The sequence below is a fragment of the Protopterus annectens genome, chromosome 4.part0 (assembly GCF_019279795.1).
Source record: "Protopterus annectens isolate FY-2018-M chromosome 4.part0, PAN1.0, whole genome shotgun sequence".
NCBI classification, from domain to species: Eukaryota; Metazoa; Chordata; order Ceratodontiformes; family Protopteridae; genus Protopterus; species Protopterus annectens.
In genome coordinates, this window is record NC_056733.1 from 543237077 (window position 1) to 543263014 (window position 25938).

The 25938-nt window shown below is 41.6% G+C and overlaps 1 protein-coding gene across 3 annotated transcripts in view; it reads left to right on the plus strand.

Annotated features, from left to right (window-relative positions):
• The window catches only part of HPS4 (HPS4 biogenesis of lysosomal organelles complex 3 subunit 2), a 1290848-nt gene that overhangs the window by 282787 nt on the left and 982123 nt on the right, over nucleotides 1–25938 (plus strand). The gene's annotated exons all lie outside the window — the stretch shown is intronic.

Here is a 25938-nt window from a genome sequence, read left to right on the forward strand (position 1 = left end):
CTGCACATTCGGTAAAGTAGACGTACATAATGGCCATTAAAGAAGTGTTTAATATGGCGTTTGTACTTAATATTTAAATCTTGTCATTAAAGGGTTGTATTTGTTTTTACTGAATTTAATTTTAATGAATCACAACTCGCTAAAAAAAAAAAATCCTGAAAATACATTCATTTGAAAACTCATTTAGTAAAAATCACATTTCACAAAAAAAACGTCATTTTGGTCAAATGTATCTTAAAAGTTGTTTTTGGTGGGGATGAGGTAAGCTCCACCCCCCACCCCCCTCCCACCCCCACTAACTCAATGATTGCAGCACTGTGGAGAAAATAGAGGGGGAAAAACAGTGAATCACAGGTGGTGCAAAAGCTGCAACAGCAGTAATTGACTGTAGACTTCCGCATTTTCCTCTGGCTTTTAATTTCATTGAATTTATTTTTCAATGATTGTATCAAAATGTATTGCACTCCTTTTTCTTTCAGCTTTTCCCTGTTAGGGGTCGCCACAGCGGATCATCTGTCCGTTCATGATTGGCAGTGGAGTTTTACGGTGTCGAGTTGCCAGCCCGGTGCCCAACCTTCCACAAAAGGCACGCACATGCACACACTCACACCTAGGGCCAATTTAGAGTGTCCAGTTCACCTACTGCATGTCTTTGTGATGTAGGGGGAAAACGGAGCACCCGGAGGAAACCCACGAGACCACAGGGAGGACATACAGACTCCGCACAAAAGGCACCTCAGCCGAGAATCGAACCGGAGAACCTCTTGCTGTGAGGCAGCAACGTTAACCGCTGCACCACCATGGCCTACAGTGCATTAAAGGTACCTAGTTATTGGGTTTGCATACAAAAATAGGAGTCAGTGCACTATTTTTTTAATATGTGCACACCATTAATGTTGTAACCTTGTACACAAGGGCAGAGTCTGATCAGTGCATCATTAGCACTTTATTATCGACAGCAGTGCAGCAGTTTCACTCTTTTGGTCAATTTCTGTTACTTATTTTTTTTTTTCTGTTTTAAAGAAGTAGAATTGCACTAGTCCATAGATGTTATTGGTGGGATGCATTCTTAGACTTGAGTCTAATCTTAATGTCCCATCATTGGATTAAACTTGAGGCCTGGAAAAAGACAATGCACATTTGATTGACAATCAGTGACATCGCCCATTAAAAAGTATCATTTTTGACATTTTTTTCTGCAGATGAGTTGGATAATGCTGAGTAAAAAAAAATTTTGACAGTTGTTTCCTTAGACTCTCTGCTTTAGCTGAACTCCAGTGCCATCCTTGAAATCCTCAGATAAAAGTTCCAGTTTGCATTTAGGTGGATACTTCTGCCTAGTTATGCATAGCTCATGATGTGATGAGCCAAGTTTCATGTCATGTGACCTTGAATGCCATTATTAATCACAAATTGCTCAACTTTTTTTCACCGAAATATGTTACAAATTGTGTGACAAGAGAGCAACTGGTCGGACTTGATACTGGAAGTATAAAGCAGAATGAAATCAAGTCCAGGAATATTTTAATGTCTGCAGATTAGAGAGAGTAACATAAATTACAGTGAACTTATTATATTATTCGTAGGTTCATAGACGGTTACTTAGTCTAATGGCCCTAGAGCCGTTACAAGTCTAGCAGTATTGATCCTGAGTTGCCCCAGTTGTCGGTGGTTAGGTGAGTGATGTTCACAGAGGTAAGGGTCATCATCATCATCAGCTCCCTTTTTCCCAATTACTACATGGGGTCGGGGTATCATGTTAAGTGTCGCCAACTCTTTCGATTCAGTCCAACACTCCTGTCTTCTTCAACACTCATGCCTGATTGTCGCAGATCTTCTTTCACACAATCCATCGACCTCTTTGCTGGACATCCTCACTTCCTCTTACCTTCTTCCTGTCTGTCCCAAATCTTCCTCACCAGATTGTCTTCTGCTTTTCTACACATGTGCCCAAACCACCGTAATCTGTTCTCTTTGATCTTTTCTGCAATTGGAGCTACTTTGTCTTCTGCTCTTATGTTCTCATTTCAACGTCTGTCCCACAATGTGCATCCTATAACCTTTCTCAGGCACTTCAATTCCATCACCTCTAGCTTCTTTAACTGTTCTGCATTTACTGCCCAGGTTTCTGTACCATACAGTAGTACTGGTTGCTCCACTGTCTTGTACACCTTACTTTTCAGCTTCTTTGGCATTCTTCTGTCGTAGACCACACCTGATACTCTATGCCAGTTGGCTGCTGCCCCTCTGATTCTAGTTTTGACCTCTTCATTCAGACTACCCTTCTCCTTAACTACTCCTCTCAGACACTTGAAGCTGTTTACCTGTTCCACTATCTTCCCTTCTATCTCTGTTCTCAGCTTTTTCTGATTTCCCCAATATGCTGCCATTACCACCGTCTTTTCTGTGCTTAGTTTCATCCCATGTGCCTTCAGATTTGCATTTCATTCTCCTATCCTTTGCTGACATTCTAGCTCAGAGTCTGCCTGTACTGCCACATCGTCTGCATACAGCAGCTTTGTTGATCCGTTCCCTTCAACCTGTTTGCTAATGTAGTCCATCACCAGTATGAACAGCAGTGGGCTCAGAGCTGAACCCTAATGTACACCCACTCTCACTGGGAACCCCTCTGTGAGGCCGAACACTGTCTGTGCTTGAGTCATTGGGTCCTTGTACATAGCCTGTACTAATTCTACCAATGTTTCGGGGACTTCAACCCACTAAAGTACTGCCCAGATCAGCTTTCTTGGGACCTTGTCATATGCTTTCTCCAAATCTAGGAATGCCCAGTTGGACTCTCTCCTCATCTCTAGCTTCTTCTCAAGTATCTGTCCCAATGCAAACATCGGATCAGTTGTGCTGCATCCTGATCTGAACCCAAACTGCTAATTTCCCATATTACATTCTACTACTCTGTGTATCCGTTTATCAATCACCATCTCCAGAACTTTCATGCAGTGTGACAGGAGTTTGATGCCTCAGTTGTGGATGTCCCCTTTGTTCTTGTACACTCCAGTCATCTGGGATACGCCTTTCTGTCCACACTGCTATTAGTACCCTCAGGAGCCATTTCTCCCCTATCTCACCCAGCATCTTTATCATATCTGCTTTGACCTCATCTGAGCCTGCTGCTTTCCCTGACTTCACCTTCCTTAGTGCTGTTCATACTTCTTCTAGGGTGGGCTCCTCTTCTTCTCACATCGTAGGCTGTTTCTGGGGCAGTACAGCTACTTTGGGGGTTTTCTTCATTCAGAAGCTGCTGGAAGTACTCCTTTCATCTGCCATTGATGTTCTCTGGACTGATGAGCAGGTTGTTGCTGGGATCCCTTATGAAGGGTGTCTGACTATCTTCTTTATCTTTCTGTCTTTGCTTTGCAACCTGATATAGTTTCTTTGTGCCCCTTACTGAATCACATTCCAGAAATTGGTACAGTGCCTCTGATGCCCTATTCTTTGCTATTGCAACTTCTTTTTTAGCTTGTTTGTTAGCCAGCCAATAGTCCTTCCTAGCCTGGTCAGTCTTTTCTGTTTCCCACTTCTGCCTGCACTCCTTTTTTCTTTTGATGACTTCCTGGACTTCTGCACTCTACCACCAGCTTTCCTTATGTACCTTATTTCCATACCTGGCTCTGCCACATATCTTTTATGTAGTCCTAACACATGCTGTTTTTAGGCGCTACCATTCTTCCTTCAACTCCACCTATTTCCTCCTCTTCTTGGGATTCTAGAGCCCTGAGTAATTCCTTGAACTGTTGTACTTTCTCTCCAGTCAACTTCCAGGTCTTCAGCCTGGTCTCTGTTGACCTTAGAGCCTTCTCTGACCAATGCTTGCAGCTGATTGTGGCAACTAGTGGTTTATGCTGTGGGCCGACTGTTTCACTGGGGATGACTTTGCAATCATGGATTCTGCCCCAGTGCCTTTTCCTTACTAGGAGGAAGTCTACCTGAGTTGCATGTTGACTTCTCTTGTATGTGATCTTGTCTGTGTCTCTTTCTGAACCATGTGTTGGCTACTATCAAGCCATTTGCCAGACAGAAGTCTAGAATGGCTTCTCCTTCTTTATTCCTGTTGCCCCACCCATGTGGACCCAGGCAGTCCTTATATCATGTTCTCTCTGTCCCGATATGTGCATTCAAGTCACCCATTATCAAGACCAATTCATGTTGTCCTGCTTTATCTAGTAGGTCCTGCAATTGGTGTCTGAGTGCACTCTTTTCCTCACTAGCACAACCCTGCTGTGGGTCATTGGCTGAGATTATGAATACTGCCCTATCATTACACTAGAGTCTGACTGACATGAGTCTGTCATTAATTCTGATGATATCCTTTACTGCCTTCTGAAGCTTCTCTCTCACCACAATTCCTACACCATTTCTAGCCTGCCTTCCACTTGAGCAGTAGACCCTGGGTCCCAAGCCAAGTGGCTTTGATGCACTGCTCTTCCATCTCGTCTCCTGGATACATAGGATGTCCAGCCTCCTCCGTATCATGTCATCCACTTCCAAGCTCCGTCCTGCAAGTGAATCTACATTAAGTGTAACAGTTCTAAGTTCATGTTTGGCAGGTTGATTGGTTTTATGTCCAGTTTTTGCTCAACAGAGATATCCCAGGTAACCCAGGTTGGGCAAGTAGACACCGGCCAGCCAGTAGCTTATTGACCCAGGGCTGCTAGGCTTTATGGTGGACACACAATGGCCAATAGGGGCACATATACCCCTCCCACCATTAGCACGGGTCCCTGGCGTGGGCCAGAGTAGGCCGGGTCCTCAACCCACTTAACACCAATGACTACCCATGCCCATTTTTGGTGACATTAGTCAACATGACCGAATCGCCTAGAGCCATATTTTACACCATTGAGTGGCTAGCCCTGCCACGGCGCACGGTCTGTGATCCGTGTTCTCCTATCCTGAGGATACTGCTCACAACAGTAGATGCCCAAAGTAGCTGGTCTGTACAAATCTTCCCCCAATAGGGCACCATGTAAAGTCTCTGCTGCTGCCCACAGCTCCATTTATTGGTGAGTTTGAGATGGAAACACTCAGCAAGGGTCTATGGTAGTTAATACAAACTTCCTCTGTCCAGTAGGGACATGCGTGCCACCCCAGGAGTGAATTTGCGGTCACTCATCCATGGGTCAGGGAGGAGCTGTGTTTCACTTGAATTGGAAGCATGTTCCAGAGAAGTGGCAGTCTCTGGGAGATGCATCTCTCTAACCAGCATGACCTGTTCATGTCAGAGGCTAGGTTAAGGTCCCTGGAGCAAGTGACCTTCATGCAGTTTGATTTACGAATGTGTAGCATTTGCATCAGAGGCTGGGTCAGAGACTGTCCTGTAAGCCAGACGTAGGTCACCCCTTAGCAACCTGTAGGAGACAGAATACTGTGATAGGACTTTCACTCTTCCCATGCAAGACTTGTTTTGTGTACCCTGTAATTTCTTGGTAAGAAACCTCTGTGGTATCCCCAATTGTTGCAGGTGTCTGGTGAGATACATGCAAAAGGGAGCATTGTACTCAATTACTGATCTGATTAGGGCTGAGTGTAATGGAATTATAACATTCTTAGATCTAGGTGTGATTCCTTTACTTATAAGATGTGCCACATAGGATTTACTTATTACTGTGGATACGTGGTGGCCAAAGTTCAGCTGGCTATCAGCCTGAGTACCAAGATCATGTACCACTGGGTTTGCACTTGGGGGGGGGGGGTGCTGTCTTTAATGTAATTAGCAGGGATGTCAGCTTTCACAAAGGGAATAATAATGCATTTTTTTGCATTAAAATTTTGTGTCTGTGTCATCCCAGTCTGTAGTATATTAATGTCATTGGATGACTCTGTGATTGCTCTCAATTTGCAATCAGCAATGAGCAGCCACAGGCTGTCCAAGTTTGCCTGGACTTCTGAGAAATAAATTCCAAACAGGAACGGACCACGCACAGAAACCATGTGGTATGCCATCGGTGACTGGTCTTTTATTAGAGGTGAAGTCGCCCACTTTGACAGTATGTGTCCTGTTGGTGAGCTAGTTGGCTGCCCATCTAGTAATATAGGGGTTGATTCCCAATTGGGAGAGTTTCTGTATAATACCTGAGTGGGGGATTGTGTCAAATGCCTTGGCTAGGTCAAGATAGGCAGTATGTACTGTCTTTCCCTCGTCCAGGGCCTTGGTTACTTTCTTGAAGTCAACCACGCTTAACAGGCATGGTCTATCTTTAATGAATCTGAACTGGGTTGGGTCCAGAGTTTGGAGATTACCTATGTCCTTTTTAATAAGGTCCATAATGATTCTTTCCATGGCCTTGCAGGATGGGGATAGTCAAGCTTATGGGTCTATAATTCCCAGGGTTGGTTGATGGACCCCCTTTGTGCCAAGGGATTACTGTTGCTGTCCTGCATTCTGATGGAACATAGGCAGTTCACAGGCTGTGGTTAAACAGGGATCCAAGTGGTCTGCCAGGTCATGTTAGAAGTTGTTTAAAAGTCAACCTGGGATGTTGTCTGGTCCCTTTGTTACTGTGTTTTTGGCCTTTGAGAGTGCAGAGGTGACCTGCTCTCCTGAGATAATAGGCTGAGGAATGGTGGCAGGTATACTTAGGGGGATGACAAGAAAGGACAGGGGAATGAAATTTGCTGTAAATCTGTCAGTTATCCGGTTGGCTGTTACCTCTGATGGAGTATGGGTGGTGCCATCCACAGCTAGTTCAGCGCATAGCTGGGTATTCCGTTTTAGATTTTGGACATAGTTAAAGAATGCCTTGTAATTATCCTTAGCTAGGGTGGCTGCTTTTGCTTTAATAGCTTCGGAGGACTTGACAAGATTTCTATTCAAGCATCTTTGAGCAGTGTGGAAAACTGACACTTCCTGTGATATATCATATACTGTGCAACACTTGAGAGCTATAGCGATAAGCATCTGGTACACAAAACATGAATTCAAAAATTTTGTTCTGGCAAATTATGGACCTTCTGCCACTATTGCAGCAAACATACAAATGATCTATTTTAACATCTAAAGTCATTTTCATCAAAGGATGAACTGGGTGCTACTTCAGGTATTTATTTCCATTTTCAGGGAACTACAGTATATTTTTTGCAACCATTCCAACCAAGAGAATGGATGGAGTGAGGTGATGAGCTTTTGTTAAAATGTGATTGCATTCCTTATGAACCCTCAAACCCTCATTTTTGAGTGGAATCTGAGAAGTGAGAGAAAAAAAAACATCAGTGAACAGTGTTAAACATGCCACTTTGGCATCAGCTTTTTGACTGAAATTAGACAGAAGACATGGTAGGAAAACTAAAGGGGCTGATGCTGTCATCAGAAAAACTGTTGATGCTTAGTGAAAACAAACATGCATGTTTCAAAAAGAATAAAATTAATTAAGCAGTCTTGGGTTGATCCATCTCCTTTGCTGGTTTCAGTAAATTTGCAGATCTGGTGCAGGATGAGCAACAAATTCTGCATGGAGGATTATTTTACAAACTTCTAAGCTTTTCTTTTATTTTGTGAAGCAGCTAAGGTGAAGAGAGTGAAGCTGTATTCTGATTGAGGCAGAGTGTAATGTTGCAGTGTGGTATTTCTTTTCTGGTCTGTATTAGAACACTGAACATTCAAAATGTTGAGTGTTCTAATATCGAACCTTACCAATCGAAAATACTAAACATCTAACATTTAGAACAACAAATTTTTTTCCTAGGGGAAAAAATTTGCTGTTCCAAAACACACAACACAAGCACACCAAACAAACAGCAATCCACCCACATACACCTAAAGTCTTACACCTAACCCTACACTAAACTATACATACACCACTATCTATCCACTTACCTTAACCCAAACCCTAACCCTAAGGTCCATCACTATCGCACAGTCACCTCACCCACGCCCTAACCCTAACTCACCTACCCCGCCCTAACCCTCACGTCAACACAGTCGCACACTTACCTGACCCGTGCCCTAACCCTCACATCCACACAATCGCACACTTACCTGAACCTGACCTGTAACTTTCCACCAGAGCGCTGAAAATACCGAAGCAGCAGAAACGGACAACCAAATTCTTAGCCTAGGAAAAAATTTGGTTTTCTGTTTCTTCGATATTTTTAGCGTTCGCTGAAAACGGGTCAATATTAGAACACTCGACATTTTAAATGTTCAGTGTTCTAATATAGACCCTTCTTTTCCGGGGTAGAATAAATTTGAAGGCATTTTTTCCATGCTGAGATTGTTTCTAGTTTTTTTTTTTTTTTTTGACTCTTACAGTATAGTTAAACGAAGAATGTATTTGTGTGTTATGAGTATTTAAATATTTGAGCATTACTAATCTGTTAGTTGCAAGGAATGGTGTACACCTTACATGTGGTACCATCAGAGCATGTATTTTTCTTTTTCTTTTCTCTTTTCCCATCCAAAATTCGCGTCTAGATTCCTAGCCAGGAATCATTTGTATAGAAATTTGGATGTTCTCCAAGGTTTTCAGTGATATTTTCACAGGTGGTTACAGTGATATTTAGGTGTCACAGCATCTTCCGCTTATGTGATTGTCTTCTTTTAGGGTATGTACCCAGTTACATAATTGTTGACAACAACTAATTGGGATGTTATTTTTCAGCCATTTCCATTGCTGTCATAATTTGGGCATCTCAAAAGGTGACGACCCTAAGGCAAGTTTATCCTGTAAGAAGATAGAAAGAGAAAATTCACTCAAGTTCCTTGTGTTTGATATACAGTCACTGTTTAGCCAGAGAACTCCCCAGAATCTCTCATTAAATCAAGTAATCTCTGTAAGTCATCCTCTGGTTTACCAAGGTGCACTAATAAGTCATTCACAGCTTTACTTCTTTTCCTGCTATCTGAACCCTACAATCCCTGAACCCCGAGTGCCACAGCAAGAGACTGTAAATAAATTGTAAATAAGACGGGAAAAACTGGCACTCCTACCTAGTTGCTCTAGCTAGTGGAAATACAGAAATTAGGCCAACATTGACTTTAACCTAGGATGAGGAGCCATCATAAGTATTCCTTGGAAGATCAAAAAAATTATTCTAGAACTAATAAGTCCTCATAATTCAGAATGTGTAGTTCAATTCCTCTGCCTCTTCAGTCTCCATGCTGATCAGTAGAAGAGGTTGTTTTAAGTTCTGCACCTTGTGAATCAAGAGTAAGACTTAATTATATTGTTGAAGTGCTGTATGCTGGATATAAAATCAATGTAATTGAGGTGAGTTAATATAGGCAACAAAGGGTCAGTTTGGACACTAGAAGAGTCATCAAAATCTTATAATTTTTATTCAGTACTGATGTAGTCTATATGAACTGTGGATACAGAGGGTTCTTGCAATGCTTTGGAACCACTAAAGTACTGGATGTTCTTCGTGTTTCACTGTTGCAGTCATTGCAATTGGGTTATCCTGCTGGCAGGCTACCCTCAGTCGGCCTGAATTCCAAAGTCTAGGTCCAGCGTCAGTTGCCGTCGCCTCTTCCCTGACATCTGTGCACCAGGGGTATAAAAGATGCAGCTGACGCCATTTTCTTCAGTCTTTCTTCCCGTGCGGTGCCCGAAGCAAAAGCAGTTCGCAAGTGCCGGTTGGCCGACTCCTGAGTTTTTCAATTTTGAATTTCAGATCCGAAGTCTTCATTAAAGCTAAGTACCCCGTTGGGGAAACTTTGGTCCTGCTCCAGACCGATGTCAGAAAAAGTTAATAATTGTATTTCTTGTGGGAAGCAAATACCTCATAAGGATTTTCATTCTTACTGTATTCCTTGCCTAGGCCCTGACCATAACATTGCTAGCTGTCGGTTTTGTGCTAGATTTAACCAACGCACTATTAAGCGTCGGTATGATTTTGCATTCCATTACTTTGGCAGAAGATTTAATTATATAATGCCGTCGGAGCAGCTGACTACCGGAGTTTATAAAAAGCGCAAAGAAAAGGACAGGCATCCGCGATCCAAAACAGACGACGAGGCTTCTGCTAGACCTGTCGCCGGTTCTCAGTGAGGTGCTTTCACAGCCCCTGACACCCGCTACCTCAGAGCCACAGGCCCCTTCCGACTCCCACGTGGAGCCGACTAGGCCGCTGGAAACTCAAGGTATTAGGCAATCGGAAACTATTCCCTCAGATGGGTCCGGAGCCGCTGAGCAGACATCGGCTTGTGAGGGTGTTTTCAGGCCTACACAGTTATATGTGAAACCTACTTCAGCTTCAAAGGCAAAGACTAAAGCAGCTCTAAAGACAAAGAAACAGGTACAGCGTTCTCCCGGACAGCCCTCCATGCCTAAAAAACAGATGCTTAAAATGGCCGAAGATCTAATTACTTTGATCAGGGGTTCCCATCCTCCTCCTGATAAGAGGCCTAGGCAAGAGTTAGAATACGAATCTTCAGACCAGGTTTTCATTTCCTCTGATTCCTCCTCTGAACAGGAATATTCTCTTCATCCCCTATGAGGATTCTGATGCTGAAGAATCTATCCCTTCAGCCTCTCCTCCTGAGGATTATTCTTTTGGGGAGACACTGCATACTATGAGGGAGCATTTCCACTGGGAGAGCCAAGATTACTCAGAATCCAAAAAAAGGCTCAGAGACTTCCTTTTATTGCCTCAGCACAGGCCCCTTGCTATCCCACCTGTTTTAGACATTGTAGATGATGTATTTTCAGAGTCCAGCTTATCTCCAGATTCTTTACCACCAGCTCTTGTTAAGCCAGACAGATACTATAGGTTTCCTGATTCACATAAATTTCTTTATAAAAACCCTGCTGCTGACCCAGAAACCATCTCTCAGGGTCCCAAAAGGGTCAAGGCTTCTACTGCAAAAAACCCTATTCCCTCTGATAGGGATTCTAGGGCCCTAGACAGATGGGGTAAAAAGATTTATACTTCTGCTACCTTGGCGGTAAGAGCCTAAAATTGCCAATTTCATATGCTTAAATATCAGCAATATCTTATGTCATTGCTTAAACAGCAAATGTCAACAAATTCAGAATGTGCAGACATCAAAGAAATGCAGGATTTATTGCATGCAGCTGAACAAGTTGGAAAGCATACTTTGCAATGTGGTTTTGATTCTCTAGAGGCCTCCTGCAGGGCCGCTGTTACAGGTTCTGTCATTAGGAGGCATGCTTGGTTAAAAGAACAGAATCTGCCTGATCATGTTAAAGCAAAACTATTAGATGCTCCATTATAGCATGATACTTTGTTTGGTGTTAAAGCAGAATAGGTGTTGAAGAAAATGGAGGATAAAGCTAAATCTATGCAAGCAGTCAAGGATTTCTTGCAGGTACAGCCTCCCAGATTTAGCAGGGACTGGCCTACAAAGAATTGGTCCTTTCCAGTGTCAGATAGGCCTCAAAGAGGCAGATACAGACGCCCCAGAGGCAGATCACAGCCCCAAGGCTCATACAGGCCTAAACAATGGGGTGCTTCTACCTCCAAGAGCGGAGAGGAAAAATCACAGACATACAGGAAATGGTCTTAATGACTTGCCCCTTCCAGCACCAAGAACTTAGCTTTTGGCAGCCCCTTTCGGGGGAAACTAGCACTTTTTTCCAAAAACTGGCACATGATCACCCAGGACAAATGGGTTCTAAATATAGTATCACAAGGCTACAGGTTCCATTTTCACACCCTGCCAAGGCCAAACGGTATGCCAGATCTGCCACGCAGTCAATGGGCAGAGGCACAAAAACAAGTTTCATCCTTCATGGACATGAGGGCCATTCAACAAGTACCAGAGCAAGAGCAGGGACAAGGATTCTATTCAAGACTGTTCATGGTACCCAGAAAGGACAAAGCCTGGAGACCAATACTGGACCTATCTATTCTAAACACATATCTGGATATTCCAAAATTCAAAATGTTGACTCTACAGCAGCTTCTGCCCATGTTGGGCAAGAAGGCTTGGCTTGTGACTTTAGATCTAAAAGAGGCATACCTACATGTCCCAGTCACGATTCCAAAAACCAAACAGACTACGAAAGAACAAAAATTCGTGGGAACAAGCTGCTAAGCGTAAGGAAAACAGATAATAAAGTAAAATCCACAGTCCGGTAAAACTGTTCCAAAGAAGGCAACAAAAGTCCATGCGCTGTAATATTAGAGCTTTTATTAACCACAAGCACTTTCGGAGAGACTCCTATCTCTCCTTCCTCAGACAAAAATGAAACAACCAGTTGTAGTATCAAACTTTCTTTAAAAAGGGTGCTGTTAACTAATTAACCAATTAGAAAACAAATTGCCAATTACCAATTCAACAGCTTGTGAGTTTAAAATCATACAGAACCAGGGTCTTCACAAAGTGCCTGGCACCAGTAGTTGCTTACTGCAGACAAAGAGGAATACAAATATATCCTTACTTGGACGACTGCCTCATTCAAGCAGAGAACAAGGACATTCTACTACAGCATCTGGTGTTTGTAAAGAGATTACTACCATGCCTAGGGTACACAGTCAACGAACAAAAATCAAAACTAGTGCCCTCTCAAGAAATAATATTCCTGGGTGCAAGCTTAAATACAACTGCCCAGATGGCTTATCTCATGCCAGACAGGCGAAGACAACTGACTACCTATTTCAAACTGTTGGCAACAAAGGCCCAGTTATCTGCAAGAAAAATTCTGCAGGCTTTGGGCTTCATGGCATCCTGCATTCTACTAATTCCATATGCAAGACAAAAAGTGTTTGGACTCAACATTGCCACAGCCTGGAAACAATAGTTACTGTCATTCTCTGCCTGCAACAGGAGTTTTGATGGTGGGCGAAGGCCTGTCACCAGAACAAGGGACAGCCATTCACTCTACCCCCAGCCACACAGACATTAACAATGGATGCATTGGACTATGCCTGGGGAGCCCATATGGCAGGAAGATGTATTCAAGGCACATGGTCCACAAACCAAATGCATCTACGTATCAGTCAAAAACAGATGCTAGCTGTTCAAAATGCCCTGACAGCCTTCAAAGACCTACTTCATCTGGGACAACTACTGATAAAGACAGACAATACCACGGTCATGTGGTACATAAACAAGCAGGGAGGCACTCATTCCTACCCCCTTTGCAGACTAGCCATAATTTTGTGGGACACAGCATTGACTTACCAAATACATCTGCAGGCACAATTCCTGCCAGGAAAGATAAATACTCTGACAGACGAACTAAGCAGAAACCTCATGGATCCCCACGAGTGGAAATTGGATCCACAAGTCTTCAGCATAGTAACAAGGAAATGGGGATGTCTGGACATAGATCTATTTGCCTCACCTCACAACTACCAACTAAAGAGATTCAGCACAAGGACTTATCACAGACAAGCATGGAAAGTGGATGCCCTGTCTTTCAGCTGGAAAAACTTAACAGTATATGCCTTTCCTCCTCTCCCTCTCCTCCCCAAGGTACTCCTAAAGGTCAGACAGGAGAAGCCAAAAATGATACTGATTGCCCCAGACTGGCCACGCCAGTACTGGTATCCAATCCTACGGAACGTGTCTTAATACCCATCCTGGACCTTACCTCAAGTGCCTCATCTACTGTCCCAGCAGAACAATCAGATCCTGCACAGCCAACTCAAAACCTTAAATCTGGCAGCATGGCGGATAATTTAGTCATACAAAACACACCTCTCACTAAAGCGGTGATGGATGTCATTTTGGAGGCCAGGAGGCCTGGTACCAGAAAATCCTATGCTGGAAAATGGAAGAGATTCTGTGCTTGGAACCAGGCACAAGGAATTGACACAACTGTAACAAACATTCCTCAGATTTTGCAATACTTGACTGAGATGCTGGACAAAGGCCCATCTTTCTCATCTATTAAAATTCATGCCTCTGCAATTTCGGCTCATTACAATACAGAGCCACCAATCTTTTCTCATCCTTTATTATGGCAGTACCTCAGAGGGGCCAAAAATTTAAGGCCTCCAAGGAGATCACCAATACCTGCATAGGACCTCAATTACGTCTTGGAAAAACTCACCCTGCCTCCTTTCGAGCCAGCCGCTGCAGCTGATATAAAGTTTTTATCTTGGAAAACAGCTGTGCTCCTAGCAATAACTTCTGCAAGATGAGTCTCAGAGCTACAGGCACTCATGGCTGTGGAACCTTTTATCATTTTTTATCCAGACAGGGTTTCTCTGAGGACAAACCCGACATTTATGCCTAAGGTAGTGTCCAGTGTGGCCCTTAACCAAACTATTCATCTGCATACCTTTTATCCAAACCCACAGAATAAGGGGGAGAGAATTCTGCATTCTTTGGACATACACAAACAGCTATGCTTCTATTTGAACAAGAACCAAAGCTTTCAGAAAGACAGAGCAATTACTAGTGGCATATGCTGCAGGATCACAAGGAAAGGCTATCTCAAAACAGACTATCTCAAAGTGGATAGGCCACTGCATTAGTTTCTGCTATTTACAACATGGCAAGCCAGTCCCTAAGGGCATTAGGCCACATTCAACCAGAGCAGCAGCCACTTCAGCAGCCTTCCTCAGGGGAGTACCAACCAAAGAAATTTTAGAGGCTGCTACTTGGAGTTCAGTGCACACCTTCACAAAGCACCATCACTTACCACTCTACTCTAAATCCAGGGCAGGCTTTGCCACTGCAGTTCTGCAGGGCCTAATAGCCACCCCTAATGCTATTTAGCTCCAGCCTTAACTTTGGGATTCAACCCAATTGTAATGACTGCAACAGTGAAACATGAGGAACATAGTACAGTTGTGTACACTTACCATAAATGTAGATGTTCGAGTGTATTCACTGTTGCAGTCCAGGTTACCCACCCGCCATCCCCCATTTCTTTGCTGGAACTTATCTGTACTTCTCTATTCTATACAACCTATGTGGTGTATTTGCTTGTAGATGAAGGCAAAATATATACTTTGGTGCATACATGTTTTATTGACATATTTTTATCCTACCCTTTTGGGGGCACCTGACATCTGGGGCAAGAAAAACTGAAGAAAATGGTGTCGGCTTCATCTTTTATACCCCTGGCACACTGACGTCAGGGAAGAGGCGACAGCAGCCGATGCCGGTCCTAGACTTTGGAATTCAGGCCGACTGAGGGTAGCCTGCCAGCAGGATAACCCAAGTGTAATGACTGCACCAGTGAATACACTCAAACATCTACATTTATGCTAAGTGTACACATCTGTACATTTCTGTCCATGAAAGGATAATTTCTAATGCCTTTAAACTCCATTCAGCAAATTCAACAACCAAGATGGCACGTATTCTCCTACCAGTAAGAACGAGTCCAAAAGATTCCCATCAGGGCAGGAGGCTTACCTTTTAGAAGACTGTCCAGTAGGTCAGCTAACTTCACTCTGTCAGAGCCAACAGCCCCTTGCCTGATCGTCATCAGCCTAGGCATAGTTACACCTTGCAAAAGGCTGTTGTCTGTCTCCACACTGTAAAATCTCTTGAAACATGGATACGCTGTGTAGCCCTAATGTTGCTTTTAGTTCCCATCTGTTTAAAGCATAGGGCTAAAGATCTCTGCATTGTGTGTGAGATTGCAGAATCTTTCTCTTACTGTGCTTTTCTCTAACGTTTTAAGATTGTGTCTATTAATTTTAAAAGTTTAGCTTTCCTGTTTTCGCTGTTCCTTTCCAGTCCGAACACCACCATAATTTGCTGAACCTGCAGATCAGAAGCATAATTCTGCTAGTCTCTCCCATCAGTCGTTTGGTAAAATTGTATTTCAGGTTTTCTTTTCATCGAGACTTCCTAAACTTTCCACCAAAGGTCACCCATTGTTGAGCAGTGAGCCAATGTAACTAAGTTCCTGTTCTTGTCATAAAAATGTCACCCTGTCATGGAACTGTATTATTTTGGCCAGAGTCTCCTAAAACTCAGGCACTACAGTGTCAGGGACAATAAGCAGTTATCACTGTTAAAAGATGACTTCTTCAGTTATCCATAGTTGAAGTGCATCTTCCCAACAGATCAGGCAGTTGGGCGCTGTCCAGAAATCCACTTTCTTGGGTTATCAGTGTGAGTATAAAGAGGGGGGAGGGGAAAGCTTCAGCATTACTCATTTATTCCAGTTAAGTATAATGTTCAACATTTAGACCACTGTTGCATTAGCCTTAGCTGTTTGGGTCATGACCACCTGGGAACTTTTAAAGCTTTAGTGCACTTTCCATATGCCGAAACTGCTATTGGCTTGAACAGAACCATAGAAGAAGCAGTTTGGGTGCCAAAAGCTTCAGAGCTTTCTTGATGCCACAGTGCTTTACTTCTGCAGGCTTCATGGATCTGATGGTTGGCGAGCAATTCTTTCAAGGCTGGGCAACTAAGTCTCTCTCTTTCTGGAGAAAACCTTCCACTGCATAATTTTTCTGTAAAGTAACTGCTTTTTTCCTTCTAAATTTCATTGTTTTTACATAGGAAATGCTTTTTATGGAAGTGTCATGTTGCTGAGGGGATTTGTACTGTGTGTAATGCTTGTGTAATAAAACTGTGCAAAAATCTATTTTTTGACAGACTCTACCTGTTTGTGTAGAGTATGTGTGGGGTAGGATTTGGTGGTTTTGAAAACTGTCATGGAAAATTTTACCACAGAACCTTCATTTTCCTATCAGAAGGTTTACAGACCACTTCAGGCTCAGCTACTCGCTGGGGGGGGGGGGGGGGTCGGGGTCACCTTCCTGACTTGAACATTGTACATGGAGCAATTATCAGTATCCATGAGTCTTGTTTTCCCTTTCTGGAAGATGAAGAAGGCTGTTAGTGAGTCCTATGTTCAGATGACTCCATCACTGCCTTAGCTGTTGGTGGATGACTGCTACTGCGAAAACTTATTCATCAGACCACCCATCTTTTGCTGTTAGTCCCTGTGGTGTAGCTCGTCATGACGCCACTAAGGACCAGAAGATTTGTCACATCCTATGTGACTTGTAGGAATGCTGTCACTGAGCAAGGAGGAAACACAGTCTCGTTTGGGGGAAGGAGAGGGTGAAAATTTACCTAGCCCGGGGTAAGGTGCCAGATTCCCAAGCTAGTGCTCCTTTCATGCATTGGTCCTTTTCCATGATGACTCCCAGAAAAAAAAAGTTTCTTATCCTGTTTAGTTAACTGTAGATGAGGAAGATTTTCTGGGATTTAATTTGTTAAATTCCAGTTCCTCACTACATTCTAGTAGAAACAGAAAAACGTTTCTCTCATAGTCTGATAGTGATTTTCAGTCAGATGAGCAGTGAGGGGAGGGTGAATGTAATTCTTCAGTTAATTCTCCTCATACTGAGGATTCTTATTCTGAGGAAGGTGTTCCTTCAGATTTCCTTTCAGAAGAATTATGTCTTTGATGCTATTAACAAAGTAAGAGAATTATTTCAGTGGCAACAGAATGAATTCCCTGTGTCCCAGCAGAACCATTATGATCTGTTGCAACTGTAGTTTCCTTAACACGCTGGTGTTCCTTTTGTGTTGTCTGCTTTTGAGTGTGCTTCCTTAACTTATGTGCATTATGCCTGATAGTTATCCCCCTGCTCCCCAAAAAGTCTGATAGGTTATCTAAAGTATGTCATCAAACAAATTATTTTTCTGTGACCTCAAATCAGATCGTGCAGTTGATTACTCTATTTACATTTTGTGCTGATAAACATATTCTGAATGCTAAGCCCATTATTTTTCTCTAACCCCAAATCAGATCTTGCAGTGATAACTTTACATTTTCTACTGCTAAACATTTATTTTATTTATTTGTATTTTACATTTCATGACTGGGCTAGTCTAACTTTATATATGTCCATTTTCAGTAGAGGCCCGGGGAGAAAAGCTCCACATAAAAGACACTAACAAACAGAACATTTAACTACAGTTACAGGTTATTTGTCGGACAAAACAGGTGTTACATGGTAACTTTAGCATGCATGGTAGGTAAAAATAGAACAAGTAAGATGAATTCCCCCCCACCAATTTTTTTTTTAAACCAAACACTGCAAGAAGAAAAAAGTATTCAGAAGAATGTAGGGGATTCCCAAATCATAGTTATGAGTAAGGCACAGGAGAACAGACTAGTTATAAACAGAATAGGGCGAATTAGTTGAGTGACAGTAGCTCATAAATAAGAGAACGAGAGATGTCCATACAGTTTTTCCGAGGTAAAATAGGTCCAACCTAGAACGTATGGGTCTTAAAGTGGCTATAAAGTGAGTATTAAATGGTGCTATAGCCTAGGATACCAGGAGGAGAAAAAAATCTTAGTCAGGGTTAGTACAGGGACATAGCCAGTGGGTTGCAAGGTATAATTTGAGTTTCTTTTTAGATAGTGTAGTTGACGAAAGAGATACGAGTTCACTGGGAAGTAGGTTCCAGGTTTTACCCACAGTGTTAGAGAAAAGGGAATCTCCTGCTTTATTGTTGGGTTTTTGTCTAGATACCAGTAGTTTATTTGCTGAGCGGAGGTTTGTAAGATTTTTATATGGGCTGATTAGACTTGTGAGAATTGGTGTGTTACTTGGTTAATAAAGGATTTTATGGGTAACAATCAGTTGGTGAAATAGAATTTGATTATGCAATTCCAGCCAGCCCAGTTGATTTAGATTTTGGCAGTGGTGGGTTCTGAAAGGGGAGCTGGTAGCAAATCTGGCAATATTATTGTAGGAGATTGCCAGCTTGTTGAGGTTGCTTTTAGATAGATTTGTATGTATAGGAGAGGCATAAAAGAGAGTTGAGATAAGGTGGGTGGGGTGTGGGCAATAGTAGTTCTAGCAATGGGAGTAAGGAAGGGTTTAATTTTATAGAGGGAGCCTAGTTTTCAGTTAACTGATTTTATTGTGGTGTTGATATGAGTATCATAGTTAAGGTTGTGGTCAATAGTTACTCCTAAGAGTTTAGTAGTAGTATCAGGAGATATAACTGTGCCATTTTTAGATTTGATAGTGAAGGCAAATGGGGTGGACTTATGTGTAGGAGTAAACAGCAGTAGTTTAGTCTTTTTAGGGTTAAGGAGGAGACAACGCTGTAAAAAACATTCTTCCACTAGCTCAAAGACATTTTGGGTGAGGGACTGCAGTTCAGAAGCCCCTGTAGCTGAGGATATTAATGTGGAGTCGTCTGCGTATTGAATGGATATAGCTTGGGGGATACTAATAGATAGATCGTTTATAAACATTAAGAATAGAAGAGGGCCCAAAATAGAACCTTGGGGTACACCAAGGAGACAGGAAGGTGGGAGGATAGTGTTATCCCAAAGCTCTGCCTGTTTTACATATTTTACATATTTAAACATATTGTGAATGCTAAGCTCATTCCTTTTGACAAAGATGGGAAAGCTTTTGACAGATTTGGGAAGAGAGTTTATTCTTTTACTACCTTAACTTTCTGAATTTTGAACTGCTAGGCTCAAGTGTTAATTTTTTTTACTGGTGTCTCTTGAGAACTTGGTAAAGCTAACTGCTAACATTCCTATTTCTGAGGTTAAAACTTTTTACATTTCTTAACTGTGTCTGCTTCTCATAAGAATATCTGATTGGTTATAATCTCAAAACCCACCAGAAAATGTTAAAACAGATTTTGTTTTGGAGAAGGATGTGCTGTTTGCCCCTCTGCTGTTGAGGGCCTTTAAAAGATTTTATGAAAGAGGGAAATTAATTCAAAGATTCCTCATAGATCAATAGCCTAGTAAAGTATCTGTGGACCTAAGGAGTCACTCAAAATTTTCAGTCCTTTTCAAAATTTGGTAAAAACTTTCCTTCATTTTCATTTTTCTTTTTCTCAAGGAAATCTCAGCAAAGTTCTAACAAGTAAGATTTAAAAAAGCAAGGGCAAGGAGAGTCAGAGAAAAAAGGAGGCCCTCCTAGAATCGGGGACAGTTTAAAATGTCAGAATGGCTATTTACCACATTATCCTGCCTCCCTTGACAGTCTTTCAAATGTCTACCTCATTGTAGGCCTCCATCTTCCACAGTAACATCAGGTTATCTCATACAAGTGGGTTATAACATTTATATATTAGGGCTACAGATGGCAATAGGAATTCCCAAAGGGATTTCTCTTAACCGGGCAAACCAGATGTCCGTGTTTCTTATTTTAGAACAGATGCTTGCTCAGGGAGTGATATAACTTGTGCTTAGGTGGACAAAGGTTTTTATTCAAGTTTTTTTTGGTATCAAAGAAAGGGGGGAACTTTGAGAGAGGAGATATCTAGGGCTAGTCTCTCTCTCTTTGCCATGATTCCAGTATTATCCTAAGAATAGCAGGATCAAGATGCCCCAACAAGCTCGAAGCTGGAATACCAATGTACACCAAATTTATTGACAAAAAAGAGAGCCACGTACAAAATGCTCAGATGCTAAAATGGTTAAGCGCTTTCATCTGTCTCAACACAGATTTCATCAGAACCAATGAAGCTCCTACAATCCATTACTTTTATAACATTTTTGGCGCCAGAATCCTTACATCAGCAATATTCAACTGAAATGCATTAGTTTTTTAAAAAACACTCTATGTTTACAATATTTAAAACAATCCTATCTACTATAAACATGTAATGTTGAACTAAAACATAGCCCTATAAGAATTATAAAGTTTACATATATTGTCTTTGAACATCTACTACTTATATCTAAATGTAGTATAACATTCATCAGCTATTACATACCTTATCCTCCACACAATGTATTCATATCATGCAATATTTATTTTCTATATTCTCAGTAGGAATATTTAGGAACTGATACTTTACTACCTTACACTACTGTGTCCCAAATACCCAAAAAGTCAGGTAAATATACTAAATTCCTATACGATATCCCAAAAGTAATATATGTACAATAAAGAATATATGAGTACTAATATACAATATCCTTTAACAGTATATTAAAAATTACTAGTAAACATGTTCTCCTATATTGTATCCTTTTAATTCAAAGCTAAAAAAGGTTTCAAACTGATATAATCATTTATACCTGGTGATGTTGTTGCATCTGTACATATTTGCCATTTGCTTTCAACCCATGCCAAGTATGTCTTCCAATTTCCACCTCTGTCACTAATCTCTACTTGGTCAATAATGGCGAAAGTAAAATTGTGTTCTGTCCCCTTGTCCAAAATATGCTTACATAATGCGTTTTTTGAATCTCCCTTTTTTATCCTGTACGTGTGCTCGTATATACGAGTCTTAAACTTCCTCTCGGTTTTGCCTATGTAAAAGGCCGAACATTTCGTACAGGTAGCTATATAAACTATACGTTGAGAGTTACAATTCCCATTTTTACATATTACCTTGGTATTCATGATATTTCCCAACCTAATCTTTTGTGTAGTGTTAATATAGGTACATTGTTTACAGGTGCCACATTTTCTGGTACCCTTCATTCTCTTTTCACTTGTTCCATTTATTCCATACTCCATTAATCTTTTTATATTATTTCCAGTCTTATAAACTGTACAAATCTCCGTTCCTACTATATTTCCAATAGGACCCATAGTAGTAATTAAAGACCAATGTTTTTTGAGAATTTCAGTAATTAAACAGACATATGGATTAAATCTTATCACACATACTTTTCTATCCCAGTCCTTACTCAATTGTCTCTGTGGTACATTACTATTCCCCAGCAAGGGTTTATATTTTTGTCCCCATTGCGTTTTCACATAAGATATTACATTCTCCAACAGGGTCCACGGATAACCTCGATCATGAAATAATTTAGTAACTGTATCTAACTCACTATTCATACTTTCAAAAGTGGATGACATTCTCGCTGCTCTTATACACTGACCCTTCACAATATTTTTGAAAATATGTGGTGGATGGCAACTACTAAAATGAATGTAGTCATTTGAAAACGTGGGCTTCCTATATAATCTAGAGGTAAACCCAGTACTTGTGTTGCCTATCCAAGTGTCCAAATATGCAATCCCTGTTTTATCAAATTGAAAAGTAAATCTCAAAAAATCTGTAGTATTATTGAGATATTCTATAAAAGTAGGAATCATATCTATAGGTCCAGTCCAAATGATGAAAACGTCATCCAAAAATCTGGTATATAACTTGATATACGAGGTTGTTGGGGCATCTTGATCCTGCTATTCTTATGATTCCAGTATTGAAAATGTTAACCCTTCATCCTTCTGTAACTCCATAATAACATTGGACCTAAAAGATGCTTATGCTTTAAGATTGTCTATACTGGCTGACATTATTGGTTCTTTGTCTTATCCTTTGGTCTGTGCACTGTGCAAAAGGATATTTACAAAGCCCCTGGCTCAAGTGATTGCTCACTGCAAGCTGCAAGGTGTTTGCCTCTTTCCATGTTTGGATGATTGTTTTAAAATATTTGCATATACTTTTTTCAGTTGTCAGGATTCTATCACATGGGTCATGAAACTCCTTCTCGAGTTGAGGATTTAACTGAACTCTCGAAAATCCTCCTTTAGTCCCTTTCCAATCAGTATTTTTTCTTGGATGTCTTTTAGATTCATCTGTAAGAAAAGCCTTTGTTCCACTGGATAAAGCAGAAGAGTACATGGAAATTTCCCAGGACTTCTTCAGCTAGTCTTAGGCTTCTGCTAAGGAATTTTCTCAGGATTCACGGTTTCATGGTTTCTGTGATTGTCAGGATTCCCTTAGCCAGACTTCATATGAGAAAAATTAAAAATTCAGTGGTACCTCAAATCAGTCCAGACTCTGCATCATCACACCTTATCTTTTCAGATTCCAATTCTGTGGCTTGTCAAAAAGGAGTTACTTTGGGTGGGCCAGTTATCTGTCATTTCAGGACTTCCCCATCTCCTTTCAGTATTTTTCCCATTCTGTCACAACAGATGTTTCATACTTTGCTTGGAGTACAGTTTAAAAGAGACTGAAAGTGAAAGGTCTATGGAACTCCAAGGATAGGCAAAAGCAAAGCATCCATTTGTGGGATGGAGCCATGGACCTGCTTAGAGTGTCTGCCATAAAATATTGAGTGGATGAAATGTAAACTGCTTGAAGAGTCACCTTGTACTAAACTGCCAAGTTCCATGCTACCAGATCCAATCTGCAAAGAAGATATGACTTTGTTCCCCCTGCTTGTTTACATACCAGAGGACTGTGGTGTTGTCCGTAAATACTTTCAGAGGTCCTAGAAAAAGCAAGAGGGTGGAAAGCCTGTAGAGCTAGTATGAGGGCCCTCATTTCCTTGATATTGATATGTTCCATCCTTTGAGAAGGAGACCTGAGACCCTGCTCCTTTTTTGATGCAAAGGTTGCTGCTCAACCTGTGTCTGAGGTGTCTGTGAACATCTGTTGAGTTGGTTGAGACTGATGAAGAGGAAGTCATGAATTCATGGAAAATTGATGAATTTGTCAAAGAAGCTCTAATTTTAGGCATGAAGAGGAAGCTATGAATTCAAGGAAAATTGTTGAATCCATCAAAGAAGCTCTTATTTTAGGCATGGGGGAAGAGGAAGTACAAGCTCCAGAGGATGATCATGCTGCATCCAAACAGAGTTTAGATACCACTGAAACTTCCTCATGTGAAGTTTTGTCAGGGGCACCATAGGTATTGTGGATGCCATAAACCATAATAGTCTTAAAAACTCCCTGGCAGTTAGAGATGGAAGAGGCCAAAGACTCTGCAAGAAGGAAGTGAGAGACGGAATCTTTCTGGTGGAAGAAAAGCCAACATGAGATTTGTTCTTAGCCTGCATCATAGGAAAATGTGATCCTGAGAAGGGGAAAGAAAGGATTTTTTGAAATGTATTGTGAACCCCAACCTTTGCAGGAGAGAGGTGGCATACTGCAGATTTTAAAATAACTGTTCTGGAGCCCACTGCTGTTCATACTGGTGATGGACTACATTAGCAAACAGGTCGGAGGGGATGGATCAAGAAAGCTGCTGTATGCAGATGATGTGGCAGTACAGGCAGACTCTGAGCTAGAACGTCAGCAAAGGATAGAAGAATGGAATGCAAATCTGAAGGCACGTGGGATGAAACTAAGCACAAGTAAGATGGTGGTAATAGCAGCAGTTTGGGGAAATCAGAAGAAATTGAGAATAGAGATAGAAGGGAATATAGTGGAACAGGTAAACAGCTTCAAGTATCTGGGAGGAGTAGATAAGGAAAAGGGTAGTCTGAATGAAGAAGTCAAAGCTAGAATCAGAGGGGCTGCATCCAACTGGCATAGAGTATCAGGTGTAGTCTATGACAGAAGAATGCCAAAGAAGCTGAAAAGTAAGGTGTACAAGACAGTGGTGCTACCAGTACTACTGTATGGTACAGAAATCTGGGCAGTAAAGGCAGAACAGTTGAAGAAGCTAGAGGGGGTGTAAATGAACTGCCTGAGAAAGGTGATAGGATGCACATTGCGCGACAGACGGAGAAATGAGAATACAAGAGCAGATGCCAAAGTAGCTCCAATTGCAGAAAAGATCAAAGAGAACAGATTACAGTGGTTTTGGCACATGTGTAGAAAAGTAGAATACAGTCTGGTGAGGAAGATTTGGGACAGACAGGAAGAAGGAAAGAGAAAGCGAGGACGTCCAGCAAAGAGGTGGATGGATTGTGTGAAAGATCTGCCACAGTTAGGCATGAGTGTTGAAGAAGGCAGGAGTGTGGCATTGAATTGAGAGAGCTGGTGACAGTTAACACGATACCCCGACCCCATGTAGAAAAGTGGGGGAAAAGGAGGCTGATGATGATGTACTGGAATAGGAGCCAGAAAAAGGAGATTGTCCAGGTATGGATATACCTGAATCCTCTGATCCTGCAATAAGCAATCACAGGGCCAAACACTTTGTGAATACTCTTGGGGCAGTGGCTAGACCAAAGGGCAAGGCAGAGAAATAAAAGTGCAAGGAAACCACAGAGAAATGTAAAAACTTCCTCTAAAGAGGATGGATAGGTATGTGAAGATAAGTGTCCTTGATGTCCAGGGAGGCCACTTAGGCCTGAGGAGGCATTGGAGGAAAAAGTCTGTAAAGACAGCATGTGGAAAGTAGGAACCTTTAGAAAAGTGTTTAAATGCGAAAGGTCCAGAATGGGTCTCCAAGGACCTTTCTTTCTGGGCACAAGAAATATTCTTGAGTAAAACTCCCTTCCCCCTTGGTCTAGAGGAGCATATTGAATTATTCCTTGAGTAAGTAAATCCTTTAAAACCTGTGAAAACAAATCCATTTGGTTTGGAGGAGGTTGAGGAATGCCCCTGAAAGCAGGAAGATTTTTCCAAGTCATGAAATATCCATGTTGGATAATAGAGAGAACCCAGGAATCCTGAGTTATACTTGTCCAAGCAGGAAGAGACAGGGATAGACTAAGAGAAAGTGGAGTAAGATTTGGAAGTGGTTGGGAATTGCACGCTACCTGGCCTATCTGGAAAAGGCTGTTTATGAGTCGAACCTGAAAGAGAAGTTTTAGGCTGAGGAGGTCTTCTAACATTCTCCTAACAAAAGAGGATTTAGAAGGACAATTTTTGTGAAGTTTAGGGACAGGTGACACAAAAATGTTTTTCAAGTCCTGAAGTTCCTTTCCCTTTTCTTGTAAGGGCTTAAGTCTGCAGCTGCAGTACCAGAAAGAGTGTTGTTATCCAGAGGAGCATCCAGCAGTTTTGCTTTGATGTCATTTGGCAGTGGTTGAAACCTCAGCCAAGAATACCTTCTAAGGAAAGAGACAGAAGCAGCTGCTGTAGATAATGCTTCTGCTGCGCATCATAAGTGCATTTGATTGAGTGATGAGCCACTAAAGAAAAAGCTGCTAAAAGGGACATAACCTGATTTTTAATATCAGAATTTAGAACCTCTGAAGGAGCTTGAGAAACCTTGGAAAGAAGAGCCAAAGAATATCTGGACGTGTGTTTTGATATTTAATAACACGGAAAGCTAAAGTGGCAGAAGTGTAAGCCTTCCTCCCAAGTCTTTCCATAATCTTGCTCTCCTTATCTGAAGGAAGAAGCTTAGAAGATGGTGTGACGACCGTGCCCTGGCCCAGCAATCAAGGAGCCTC